Here is a 13,013-nt window from a genome sequence, read left to right as displayed (position 1 = left end):
AAAGTTGGGAGCAGTGATTCTTACTTTCAGTGCTATGGTGCACATTTCACTTCATTTCCTATTTTGTTGGCAATTAAAAGTTTAACTGTTATCAAAAAATAAAATTTCTTCACAGTAGGACCTCTAAGTAGCAATACTACATTTTGTGATAAATGAGTGGGAACTCTGGTTTACATGACATTCTTATTTCCCTGCAGGGTAGCATTCCAAAAACAGAGATGTTTAGCTTAGGATCCATTGACACCATCATTTTATCGGCCTATTTCATTATTAAATTCATTATTAAGATTATTGCAAAAGCCTTGGCAAATAGATTGATCCATATTTATCAGCTTCAGCAAAAATGTTGCCAAATGGGCTTTGTGGACAAAAAGGCAATCAGTGGATAATGTAAACAGACTAATTAGTATAATGCATCTGTCATAAAAGTGAGGTGATCTGAGTGTCGCTGTGGCATTAGTTGCAGAAAAAAGCATTTGATAGACTAGAGTGGGACTCCATATTTAAAGTGTTGTAAAGGATTGGATTAGGTCAATTTTATATAAATTGGATCAAGGCATTATATAATGAACCAAAAGCTAAAGTGGTTACTTGTGCTCAAATTTCTACATCCTTCATCTATCAAGATCTAGCAGACAAGGATGTCTGTTATCTCCAGGTCTATTTATTTTAGCTATAGAACCTCTTGCAGAAATAATTAGTTGAGATCCGAACATCAAGGGATTTAGGGTTAACCAGGAGGAATATAAAATTAATTTACTTGCTGATGATATATTAATATAATTGAAAGAGCCAGAAACTTTGTTACAGAAATTGTACTCAAGATTGGAAGATAATGGGTAAGTTTTGGGTTAAAAAATAAATTGGGATAAGAGTGAAATTATATCTCTTACAAGAGGAGATGAAACTCATTGTCAAAGGGATACTCTATTTAAGTAGACAGCAAATGGGATAAAATACTTAGGAATATGTACAGATATTGACTTTAAAAATTTGTACAAATTTACCTACTTTTACTTTAAAAGATTGAAGAAGATTTAAATAGATGGACAGCCTTACCTACAACACTAGTGGAAAGAATCAATTGTATTAAAATGAACACATTTCCAAGAGTACAATATCTCTTTCAGTTACTGCCCAGGCTATTCTCTCAGGGGTTCTTTCAAGAGTTAAATATATGTCAGAAAATTTCTTAGGAAGGATAAGATGTCAAGGCCCTCTATAGAAAAACTAACCTGAAAATATGAATTGACTCCCTAATTTTAAAAATTATTATCCAGCAGCTCAGAGGAGATTCTTTACTTTTTTTTTAGGAAGGAGATAAAACTGCATGGATGAAAATAGAATTGGATAAAATAGGGGTGAGAATAGCAGAGGACTTTATACATATATGGGATGTGAAATTACTAACTGGTGAGAGAGAAACCCCTTTGCTAAAACACAATCAATATTTAGTATAAAATAAATTATATTTGAAGAAGGGGGGAAGTGGGCTTATCTCTCAAAATTCCCCTGCCTCATAATAGGCTTATACTTTGAACAATGGGCAGTCAAATTTTTGGAATTTGGTCTCATGAAGGAATCAGACACATTGAAGATTGTTATGAGAAGGTAGAATTGATATGATTTGAACAATTAAAAATAAGTATAGAATTCTTAGCAGTACAATCTTCTGCAATTTGCAAATAAGAGCATATCTAAGAGATAAATTGGGCCCAACAATGTTTTTACCAAACTGTAGTGAGGTGGAGACTCTGCTTCGAAAGGGAAATAGAAAGAAATTTACTTCGGCAATTTATCTCTTTTTTTCAAATGGATCTCTCAAACAAGGGGCTGATAATCCAGGCAGAGATGGGAATCAGATTTAAATGTAAGAATTAGTGAACAAATATGCTCTGAATTATGTTTGGATAGTATGACTATTACATGTAAGATATAGATTAGTACAATATAATTTTGCATTAATTATATCTCACACCACAGAAATTAAACAAATTCAAACCTTTCCAATCGATGTTTGAGATGTGGTGAGGAGGTAGAAACTTTTTTTATATTCAACTTGGTCATGTTCTAAAGTAAAACCTTTTTGCATAGCTTGAGGAATTTTTTTAGCGCAGATGACAGGAATTCATTTTCCACAAAACCCAGAATTATTTTTGTCAGGGAACATTACAGGAATAAGACCCAGATTGAAACTGTCCAAATAGCAAGTAGAATTTGTTAAAATTGCGCTGGCAGTGGCCAGAAAATGTATAGCTGTTGCATGGAAGTCTGATTTATATCTAGGTCAGGCACGTTAGAACACAGAGATATATAGTTGTATCCCCCCCTGAAGAAAATAATTTACAACTTAAGAAATAAGTATGACATATTTTTTACAAATTTGGCAACCATATTTACAAAATTCATGTGTAAATCTTTAGATGAGTTCTTCCCAACCCTCAAGATCTTCTCCAAAGAAATTTAAATAGAATGTGAATTTGTGATCCGTGGAGTATATGTAACTTTTCAGCAATCCATTCTGTTTTCTCTTTTTCTTTCTTTGCTATCTTCTTATCTTTTTTCTTGCTTTTCTATACATTAATTAATTTATTTGTTCTTTGGGATCTTATTAGGAGGTGGGGTTTATACCATCATGAACTAAATATTGGAAATACTTTTCTACTTGTATTTTTAACTCTGTAATTAACTCCATGTTTGGTTAAAAAAAATTAAATAAAATATTATTAAAAAATGTTTCATTTATTGCCAGCAATAAATTTCATGTCTTCATAACATCTATCTCAATCCACTCCAAATTCAATTTTAAGTAAATTCCACTCCTCAGATGACATTAGTTATATCTGATTGATGGCTGGAGTGATCAGTAATCAGTGGAAGTGCATGGGTAAAGAAAATTACAATCATTCCGGACAAAGGGCACTCTGCTTTCATGTAATATGCAAAGCTAATATTTCTTGCCTCTGAACAAATATGTTGATGCAATGCAGTAAAATGTAATTAAAATTTTGAAACGTCATCAGAGAGAAGCGAATTAAATATTACATGCCACGAACAATGTAAGTAACAACTGGGTGTATAAATGCACAAATAGATTAAACCAAATGCTGTAATTAATTTGCTAATTGATATTTGGGACACGATAATAATATTTTTTTAAAAGTTAACCTGCTACATATATACTTAAAAATTTGGTGAAAATTCTAGTCGTGAATAATAATGAGGAAATGGTGATGTAGGGTTTTGGACCTGAAACGTCAATTCTCCTGATGAAGGGTTTTCGATCAAAAATAACGACTGTTGGCCTTTGGTGGACTCTGCCTGACTGGATAACTTTTGTGTGTTTCCACATTTTGTATATTAATCTCTTTCCAAATCAAGGCTGTGCTAGGTGGCGGCATTTCCAGGCCCCCACTACTCTTGATTCTCAAGATGGTAGTAATGGGTGGGGTAGAGGATTTGGTAAATTACTGCAATATATTTTGCAGTTGGCACAAACCACTGCCATGCTGTGGAATTAATGGGGAGGGGGGTGGGAAATTTTCGGTTGATGGATTAGATGCCATTCAAGTAGACTGGATAAAATTAAGCATCTTGAGTGTTGCCAAGGCTGTGTTTCATCCAGGAAAATTCTAATCAAATGTTCCTGTGGATCATGGAATAGCTCTCATGAGTCAGGTGTCACTTAACACAGGATCTATTTTTAGAACGATATGCTAATGGTCCAGATACAATTTCTATGAATAGTAATTACCACCATCCCATTGCCTCCAAAAATTGATGGTGGGAAAACTGTGATTGATTTTAATAGAAGGAAATAGGTATGAGAAATAAAGATATTAATTCATGAATTTACAAGGTCTTTCATGTAGCTTATTCATCTTTAAAAACCATAAATCCACATTCCAAAACATTGTAATGGTTTGTTAATTGCTGATTTGAAGCATTTAAAAGTGTTTAAAAGATTTGTAAGTGCTTTAAGATGAAGTGATTGAAAGTGACTCAACTTTAGTTTTCAACAATACTTTTGAACGTGCTTTAAAACTTCACTGAATACATTTCAACGAGTCAGAAACATACAGCATATATTTAAAAGGCTGAAGTGCATAGCATTTCTACCCAAACCGAGTGGTTTACACTGATTTTGCTGAAAAGGCCGGCTATGTCCTCTTCATGCTCAAGGGGGAAGAACACTGTGTAAGGCCCAGCTGTGGAAAGAGCTTTCCAGCGCTGCCTCTAAGATCAGTGTCAGTAATTCTAAACCTTTTCCAAGATTGGTGGTCATCAAGCAACTGACCATCAATAAACTGACCATCAAAAATGGCTTCCAGATGGAATACAAGGTGTTGGTCCTCCACTTTACAGGTGGTCTCAGTCTCATGGATGAGACCATGGACAAACATGTCTGCACAGGAATGGGGTGGGGAACTGAAATAGGTGGCAACTGGGAGATCCTCACTATTGCAGCAGACAGAGATGAGGTGTTCAACAAAGCAATCTCCCAGTCTGCATCCAGTCTCTCCAATGTAGAGGAGACCACAATGGGAGCACTGGATGTAGTAGATCACCCCTGCAGATTCTCAAGTGAAGTGTTGCTTCATTTGGAAGTACTGTTTTGGCCCCAAATGGTGGTGAGGGAGGAGCAGTAGGTACAAGGGCAGCATCTCCTGTGGTCACAGGAGTAGTTGCCAAGGAGACGATTGGTGGGAAGGGAGGAGTGGACAAGGGAGTCATGGAGGGAGTGGTCCCTGCAGAAGGTGGAGAAAGGAAGATCTGTCTGGTGGTGGGAGCATGATCTGACATGGAAGATGTGATAGGATCAGATGTTTTGGAGTCGGAGGAATTGAAAGAAAGGAATGGAATCCTTACATTGGACAAGGTGTGAACAAGTGTCGTCAAGGTAGCTGTGTAAGTTGGTGGGTTTGTAGAAGATGTCTATCAAGAGTTTGTCTCCTAAGATGGAGACAGTGAGATCGATAGAGGAGAGGGTTGATACAGATGGACGAAGTGAATTTGACATCGCCGTGAAAGTTGGCAGCAAAATAGATAGAGTCGACAAGCTCATCATAGGTGCATGAAACAACACTAAAATAGTCATCGATGTAGGAGAGGAAGAGTTGAGGAGCCTTTCCAGTGTAGGCTTGTAGCATAGATTGCTCCATTTAGCCAACAAAAGTGACTGTTTGCTCCACTGATGGGAAGATCATGAACCAAATAATATGTTCAAGAGAGTTGATGAATCAAACAAAAGGAGAAGAAACTTCTGTACAAAGCAGGTCGTAATTAGCTTGAATCAGTTCCAATGCAGTAATGGAAACAAATTAAATGGCATCTTTCAAAAAGAAATTGATTAAATTAGATAAGATTCAAACCAGAGGATATGGGTTGAGGGTGGAAGGGGAAAAATTTAAAGGGAACATTAGGAGGAACTTCTTCATGCAGAAAGTTGTGGTAGTGTCAAATGAGCTGCCAGCTGAAGTAGTTAATGTGGCCTTAATTTTAACATTTAATGAATATTTAGCCAGGTACATGGATGGGAGGGATAATGAGGGATATGGACTGGGTGCAGATAAGTGGGACTAATCCAAATAATAATTTGATACAAAATGGAAGGGCCTGTTTTTGTGCTATAATGTTCTATGGTTCTGAATGCCAGTAAAGGAAAAATCTACACAGCTTTGGATTAAAGCAATGGAACTAATGTTAACATTTGCAAACATTTGACAGCAGCATCAATAGTCTCTTTTAATGTTCTGCAATTTGATGGTTCTTTTTGAAAATATAACATTGCACCTCGATGACTACAATACCTAATGAAAAATACAGTAATAACTTGTTTAAGTAAGCAAGAGATTTGACCAACTTTGTATATCAGAATATAATCTTATCAGTAATAATTAATTATTAGCAAATTGGGATGGTTAAAATTAAAAATAATTTGTTTATATCTATGTTTTGCATGGTTTGAGTACTAACCATCAACATGATGGTTCAATTAAAAAAACTCATTGCAAATTTGGTAAAGGCTATTACTTTGAAACAGTTTGATCGGAACCTGACAGTTAATTTTTCTCACATTGAGGATTATATATAATGTTGAAAATGTGGTGTTCATTTTCCTTGATCACAGAACTTTTTCAATTCAAGTCATCTGAGGAATCAAGTGCACTTTCCAACATGCACCCAACTGGTGCAAAGGGCATACACCCATCAGAGATGAGGTGGCATGAATATCATTTCAAATTAGATGACAAAAAAGATTATTGGTTGTATTTAAATGAGTGCCATAATAAATGACTAGTTTGTAAAAAGGCTTTATCAGCAAGTATGTAAATAGCTATCCATAGTCAAAGTGGAACGTAATTCAGTGCTAGCACAGGTGCTAGATACTGCACTCCATGACACAGAACATAAAAATACAAGGAAATATAATATCTTGGCTGCTCTTAGTCCTCAATGCCATTTTTCTGTCCAATGCCCAAATTTTTAGGTACTTCTAAAATCCAGAAATCTGCTGATCTCTGATTTGAATGCAATCAAAGACGAAGCCTGCACAATCTTCTGGCATTAACAATTCCAAAGATTCTCACTTCTGAGTGAAGAAATTTCTCCCCATGGCCTACTCCTGATTCTCTATCTGTAATCACTTGTCACTTCCAAGCCTTCTCAGAATATTATGTTTCAATGAGGTAGTTTTATTTATTTCATTGCCAATTGATCCTGAAAAGGAACCCATGGAAAAGAAAAATCAAACACATACTACAGACACCTGGCCAAATATCATCAACATCAAAGTGCCTCTGCCATTGTTGAACTAAACTTCCAGCATCTCTACCAATTGGTTACTAAACTATCGAAGGTAATGCCCCAATAGAAAATATCATAATATACTTGCTTCAATAAACTGTGCTATGGCAGCAAACCATCAAGGTCTCAATTAAATAGTCTGCCAGTATCCACTCAGTAATCAATTATATCTTTTTTTATTCTGCCATTATTATGGTCCGTCTAGATTAGTGTTGCAGTGAACTGGAATGCACTGTCTATGTGTTAGTCAGATGGCTGGCTCCACCCTCACCTACCCCAATATAAACCCTGGTTTTCCCACCTTACCTCAGATTCACCTGAGGACGAATGTGTCTACTGGCCATTGATTGGAAGCTATTAAAAGCATGTTTGTACTCCTCACTTGTCTCTGAGTGAAATCAATCATGTTACAAGTGATTCTCAACCTTTTTCTTTCCACTCACATACCTCTTTAAGTATTCCCTCTGCTATCAGTGCTCTGTGATTAGTAAGGGATTGCTTAAAGTGGTATGTGAGTGGGAAGGGAAGATTGAGAATCACTGCTCTAGATCTGATTGTTAATTAAATATTTTGCTTGAGAAAAATTGTCATTGGCCATTTTCTTTGGAGCTATGAAACCATGCACATAACGAGTCAATTAGGTACGATTAAAACAGTGGTTTTCAAACTTTTTATTTCTACCCACATACCACCTTAAGCAATCCCTTACTAATCACAGAGCACCTATGGCATAAGGAATACTTAAAGTGATATGTGAGTGGAAAGAAAAAGGTTGAAAACCATTGGTCTAGATGATATTGTGTGCAGATCACTGATAAATTATACACATTTTCACCAATGATTTATCTTTATAAGAGTTGATGCCTTACATGTGAGGTAGACACTGAGGTTTTATTGGATCATTTGGGTTCATGGTGTCTGTTGTGGTCCACAGCCAGCTTCAGACATATATGTCTTGTGTATTTTGCTTTGTTTTGTCATCATAGAACAGGAGCAATTAGTGAAATAGGTACAATGCAATAGCCTTCTTTTTAAGACATACAGCACCAAGCCTATGCCACCCAATTAACCTACAACTCCCAGTACATTTCAAACGATGGGTTGAAACCAGAACACTTGGAGGTAACCCACACAGACATGGGGAGAATGTATATACTCTTATAGCCAGTGCGGGATTCCAAATCCGGTCCTGATTGCTGGCGCTGTAATGGCTGAAATGTAATCACACCACTAACTATGTCTCTATAACACTTCAGTTATTTTAGAACAAGTGTAAGAAAACTATACAGCACATTGAAAACAAAAACAAAAAGGAGCTTTTCATTTCAAGGCTTCCCATCTTTATAAATTGTTTATCAATGTGCAGAATGATAATAGAAATTACTTAGAAAAGCATCAGGCACTGTACGATTGCCACATAAAGTTACATTCCAGAATTATGTTTGCATGGCAAATGCATTACTGAGGAATGCTACATCCCTGTCTTTAGACACGAAAGTAAAGATTGGCCAGTTTTAATTGAAAACTCAAAAATTCCACTGAATAATTAAAAGAAAAGGGAGATTTCAAATTTTTCAAGCCAACCTTTTTCTCTCTGTTGACAAGATCACAAATATATTCGTTGTTCTTACTTTCTTGAAGATTTTAGGAATTCATTATATACTTCAATGAAGGGCTCAGGGCCGAAACGTCAGTTATGTATCTCTGCTTTTGCTACATAAAGGACACTGTTTGACCTGCTGAGTTTTCTAGTATTTTGTGTTTTTACTTCAATCACAGTGTCCACAGATTTTGTGATTTACTTAGGAATTCTTTAAATGTAAAATGGTGAAATTGGATCTCTGTGTTCACACCCAGGCCACTTGTTTTTCAATGATACAACTTTGGCTATGATTTATAGCAATCAATCTTGCTCCATGTCCATCCTCAAAATGGTAAGTTGAAGAAACTTGATCTAAATCCTCTGCTTTGTCTTTTCTGGCAGATTGTGCCGTAATGTCAATTGAAACTCTGGAGATCTCCCTCAAAGATCTGAGTAAACTTGTATCTTTTAAATATCATGGATGCAGAAAGAGCAGGTTTCAGCAAAACAATTGCCTCCCTCATAATGAGTTCTTTTCCCAACCCTACTCTCATCACCACTTGCAGGTATTTAAATCTTAATGCTTTTGTAAGAGCTGATTAACAACACATTCCTTGCCCAGACAAATCCACTCTTAATATCCCGACTGATCATTGGGAAAATCCTATGTTGCCGCTGGCCCCTTTACCCTGTGCGTGGTCAAATCAATCTCAGAACAGAATTTTATCGACACAAAATTGTGAGTGGGCCTAAAAAACAATTGCAGCTTTGAGAGAATGGATCAATGCCACGAGATTGCATTGATTTTCAAAGCAGCCACAGAAATACGCAGTTACCTATAGATCCATCAAAAGAATTTAAAAAAACATACATTTGTAGCGGCTCACCGGAGGCTTAATCGAACCGGTTCAGGAGGTTCTGAGTGACATCATGATATCACAATGTGATTACGTCATTTGGAACATGTGGGAGTTTTTAAAAAATGTGTGCCTGTTTGAGTGAACGACTTTTACTGAACTTCGACTTCACTACATCTGATCATTTTCTCTTTCTTCACTTCGCACTCTGAAACGGTTGCTACATTGGTGACTCCGACAGGCCCAAATGGATTTTGGATCCTACATGGACAAAGCAGCGATTTCACTCAAACTGCCTGTCTTTTGGACCACTCAACCTGAAGTTTGGTTCAGGCAGTCTGAGGGGCAGTTCCACATTCGCAAGATAGAAGTGGACTCCACTAAGTACTATCATGTGGTAAGCATCCTCGACCAGGACACAGCCAGTCAAGTACTGGATTTCCTTTGGGTCCCATCAGCTCTCAGCAAATACGAAGCCCTAAAAGCCTTCCTTCTCCAGATTTATGTTCTCTCATGGTGTGAGTAAGCTGCACGGCTCCTCTATATTGATGGTCTGGGGGAATGCGCCCCTTCAGAGTTAATGAACGACATGTTGCCACTGGCAGATGGCCAAAGGCCTTGCTTGCTCTACAAGTAATTGGTTTTAGAACATAAGCCAGAAGACATCTGCCTCATGTTGGCTGACGAGGACTTTGATAATCCTCAAACAGTGGTTACTTGTGCAGACATTCTGTGGCATGCGAAACAGTAAGGCACACAGAAATTAGTACTGCATCACACCCAAAGACCCAAGCTCCACAAGTGCTGGCATTGAGGGAGCACAATCCCCCGGACAACCATGACTTTGTGTCAATGGCCACAGCAGCTGCCCACCGTAACAGCCTACTCTATATCTGGGACAAACTCTTCTAGCACAAATTTCTAGTCAACACAGGTGCAGAGGACAGTGTTCTTCCTCCTTTGGGCTTGGACACCCGTACCAGGAATGCAGGTCTGGTGCTCTCTGCAGTGATTAACAGTTTGATTCATACATATGGCACACGGACTATATCCCTGAAATTCGGTGACAATAAGCTCACATGGAAGTTCATTCTTGCTGCTGTGTCCCAGCTGTTGTTGGGTACCAACTTCCTCAGATCCCACTCATTAATGGTGGACTTCCGCCTTGGAAAATCCAAACTTCCCACCCTACACCTAGACGCCGTGGAGTACTCAAACAACGAATTCATCCAACTTGTTGTGGGTTTCTGGACATGGCCACTCCCCTTTTCTTCACTGCCATACCCAATCATGGCATCACACACCACATCCCCACCCAAGGACTTCCTCTACATGCCCGAGCCCAACAAGATACGGCTTGCAAAACATGAGTACCACAAAATGGAGGAACTTGGAATCATATGCAGGTCTGATAGCCCATGGGCTTCCCCACTTCATATGGTGCCCAAAGCCACGTGAGGCTTGAGACCTTGCAGGGATTACAGGCATCTCTTTCAGGCATCTCGACATTACCACTGCAGACTGCTACCCTATGCCCCATATACAGGAATTTACAGCTAATCTTCTTGGGGCCAGGATATTTTCTAAAATTGACTTGGTATGTTGGTATCACCAAATACCTGCAAACCCAGATGATGTGCCCAAGACCGGTATCATAACACCTTTCGGCCTCTTTGAATTTTTGAGAATGATTTTTGGGCTCATAAATGCTGCCCAAACATTCCAGCGACTGATGGACACAGTGAGGAATGGCATGGACTTCCTTTTCATATACTTGGATGACATATTGTCGCCAGTCACTCCCAGAAAGAGCACATGCAGCATCTGCATTCACTCTGCCCCCATCTACAGGAGTTGGGGCTAACTGTGAATCCAGCCAAGTGCAAATTTGGGCAGTCCTTTATCGAGTTCTTGGGACATCAGATCAGTAGCCAGAGTGTCGTTCCATTGCCTAGCAAGGCACGTGAAGGTACCGCTTCAACTTTTCCAGCCACTGCAGCGCAGATTTGACCATGTTCAGGACAACATTGTCGGCCCACTTCTGGTCTCATGAGGATCTAGGTACTTGTTAATGATCATCGACAGATTCATTCGGTGGCCAGAGGTAGTTCCAATGACAGACTCATCGACCAATTCATGTGCCAGAGCCTTTATTTCTGTATGAGTATCTCAGTTCAACCTACTCACACATGTCACCTCTGACAGAGGCCTCCGCACTCTGGGACGTCTTGTTGCAATTGCTGGGAATGCAGCTCCATCACACGACAGCCTACCACCCACAGTCTAATGGCCTGGAGGAGCAGTTCCATAGGCACATGAAGGATGCACTGATGGCCCACCTCCAGGCAGACAAGTTGCCCTGAAGCCTCCTGAAAATAAGAACAGCACCCAAGGAGGATCTCAACTCCTCATTGGCTGAGTTCGTTTACAGAGCCCTGCTCATTGTACCTGTGGAGTTCATGCCCACATCAGACTGTGGGAGCGGCTTGAAAAATTGGTCCCAGGTCCCATATCAAGGCATGGAACAATGACACCCTTCATCCCAAATGAACTCCAGAACTGTGAGTTTGTGCTTGTGCGAAGAAGTGCGCATAGGCCTCCATTACAGTGGCCCTATGAGAGCTCCTTCAGAGTGCTACAAAACAATCATACAGCTTGTGTATAGGACATCCAGAGACTTTTATGATTGCCCAACTAAAGCCAACTCATTTCAACCTTGATCGGCCCTTACCATGAGCCCCAATGCGAAGGCACAGTCGACTGCCCAAGAGCGGTGGACAGTAATGGCACCAGAGGTTTGCCTTCTATCACAAGTTCTGGGGGTGGGGGGGTGGCATATAGCGGCTCACTGGAGGCTTAATCGAACCAGTTTTGGAGGTTCCAAGTGATGTCATGATGTCACAGTGCAATTATGTCATTTGGAACATGCGGGGTTCTAAAAAACTGCAGGTGAATGAGTAACAACGTTTACTGAGCTTCGACTCGACTCTGTCTGATCATTTTCTCATTCTTCATTTCACACTGTGAAACATTCATGTCCTCAGGTTGCTTGAAAGTGCTCAGTTGTTGCTGAGGTAGAGTTAGAAGTAGAGTTAGGCCTTAAAGCCTCTGAACTTACTGGGATTCATTTAAGATTATGACCAATCATATGATTTCCAACTTACTTGATGAGTCAGTAATGCCGAGCTACATGACAATCCAAGTAGAGTTCTGGTCCAGTCTCAGCAGTGGAATTAAAACTTTCTTGTAATGCTCATTGAGAGATAAATGTTCCCTTTTCTCTCATATCTGGCTTTGAATAGTATCTCATTTATTTGCTTATCTTTAGTACTATGAAAACTAATTTCCTTAGATAAGAAACTCAATGCAAAGCAAGCATTTTCCCATATAGTCGTTCATTGTGAGATAGGTCCCAAAATTTTGTCTCTGTCTATGTAATTCTCAAGGAAAGACTTTGTTCTAAGATCGTGTGTGATCATATGGTTATGCTGGTGAGTGATTCAGTTGTTAACTTTTTTCACGAGGTGATAGGAAACTATGACATAACAAAGATATCATTCTATTTCCTGGTATGCAGCTCTGGTAAAATTTTTTAAAGTTCATTATTTTAATTCTTCCTATTTCTTCAAAATAGGTTTAGGATAAATGTAGATGGTGAAGGTTGCAAGAATACTCAATGAATTGTAGGCATTTGTCTGGAGAGTAATGAACTAGGTGGTTGTTTCTCACTGAACAGATACTGTTCCAACTGCAGAAAAATAAAAGCT

The 13,013-nt window shown here is 38.7% G+C and overlaps 1 protein-coding gene across 3 annotated transcripts in view; it reads right to left on the bottom strand.

The window, feature by feature from the left end:
- The window catches only part of LOC138736912 (neuroendocrine convertase 1-like), a 430,075-nt gene extending 417,963 nt beyond the window's left edge, over window positions 1-12,112 (bottom strand). For all 3 annotated transcript variants that reach the window (XR_011340653.1, XM_069887107.1, XM_069887108.1), the window contains exon 1: window positions 11,978-12,112. The gene's annotated coding sequence lies outside the window, so the exon portion shown is untranslated. The remainder of the gene's footprint in view (window positions 1-11,977) is intronic.
- Window positions 12,113-13,013: the final 901 nt, after the last annotated feature.

The sequence above is a fragment of the Narcine bancroftii genome, chromosome 6 (genome assembly GCF_036971445.1).
Source record: "Narcine bancroftii isolate sNarBan1 chromosome 6, sNarBan1.hap1, whole genome shotgun sequence".
Taxonomy (NCBI): Eukaryota; Metazoa; Chordata; class Chondrichthyes; order Torpediniformes; family Narcinidae; genus Narcine; species Narcine bancroftii.
Note: the sequence above shows the minus strand (reverse complement) of the source record. Positions and strands in the feature narration are given on the sequence as shown.